Source organism: Arachis ipaensis, chromosome B07, assembly GCF_000816755.2.
Source record: "Arachis ipaensis cultivar K30076 chromosome B07, Araip1.1, whole genome shotgun sequence".
Taxonomy (NCBI): Eukaryota; Viridiplantae; Streptophyta; class Magnoliopsida; order Fabales; family Fabaceae; genus Arachis; species Arachis ipaensis.
The window spans coordinates 120,783,881-120,785,467 of record NC_029791.2 but is presented as its reverse complement, the minus strand read 5'-3'; positions in this window follow the sequence as shown (position 1 = coordinate 120,785,467).

Below are 1,587 nucleotides of genomic sequence, written 5' to 3'. Positions count from 1 at the left end.
TTTGTTTTGTGTACGAAGTCTTTAGTAATTCTTTCCGTTAAGAAGAATTTATTTTGTATTTTCGATAATTTTTGTTTATATTTCGATTGACTATTTATATAATTTGGTTTTAATATTTTGGGAATAATTAAGATTTAATTTTGGATAGAATATCATAAATTATTATTTTGTATTTTTATGCCAGAAATTTAATTAAAATATAATGTTACATTACTATTTTTTATCTCATTAGAGATTTAGTTAGGATAGAGTAGTTATTAGAGGTGACAACAGAGAGGATAGGATAGGGTTTGGATAAGTTATAAAAAGATGCAACATTATCATATAACTTGATGATAATTTAAAATAAAATTGATTTTGGATTAATCTCTGCATACAAGCAATGAACGCTTACAAGTCTTATAAGTCCTTTACCTTCAAACGCGTCTCTTGTGGCATCTATGTTTCACGCGCCTCTTTAACATACTTTAAATCAATCAAAATCAATTAACGTGCGAATATATAACTTCCATTTTTCAAAAGATTTCGTTTCCTTTTTCGAGTTTCTTGCCAAATTTGTTCGATCTCCTTCGTGCGTTCTCTCTTTGCCTTTTCATTCGTTGTTTTACGTGCGTTTATCACTGGTTTCTTCGTCATTTACGTGTGTTTCTCTCTCTGTATTCTTGCTTCATTTTTTTTCGATTTTCATGGTTTTTGAAATCAAGTTTTGAAATCGTTTTGAAGATAATGGATGATTCAGCTTCAGATTGTCAGCTGAACCAGGGCAAAGTGGATTTTGAATTTGAATCGAACGAAGTTTCTGAGGTGTGATTTAGTTTCAATTAATTATTGAATCTGAATTTGATGCAGTTAGTCATTTATGATTGTCTAGCTGAATAATCCGTGAACATTGACTGTGAAATTAATGCGTGAACATTGACTGTGAATTGAATCTAATGTACTAGTTTTGATTAATTTTGTGCATTTTATACCAAACGTTCGGGTGTAGATCAGAACTTTTTGGGTGTATTTAAGGAAAGTTTGGATGTATTTACAGTTTATGGCTTTTCTTGTTATTTTAGTTGAGTTGTTGTTGTTTGAGTGTAGATCAGGAATACTTGGGTGTCTTTTAGTTGAATTGTTACTTTTTTTATGACGTGTAGAAACTCTATCGTATATCCTTATTTTTAACATGGTGTATTTTGCAACCCTTCTGTGTTGTTGATGACCAGTTTGTTCCCAAGGTTGGAATGACTTTTAACACCCTTGAAGATGCTGCAAAATTTTACATGGACTATGCGAAGGCTGCAGGTTTTTCTACAAGAGTTCGGAGCACAAATAAGAAGGGAAACGAAATTAAGAATTTGATTACATGTAGCAGAGAGGAAAAATAAAAATCTAAAATATCTCCGACCGAAAAGACAAATCCCACAGCTGGTTTAAATTGTCCTGCAAGAATTTATATACACACATTGAGGGATGTTGGTGCTTGGATCATTTCGAAGGTCGTGTTGCATCATTCACATCCATGCTGTCCAACTCAAGCAGAGATGCTTAAACAGCACAGGGAACTAAGCATGTCTGTTCGTCGTACAATAGAGAATAACG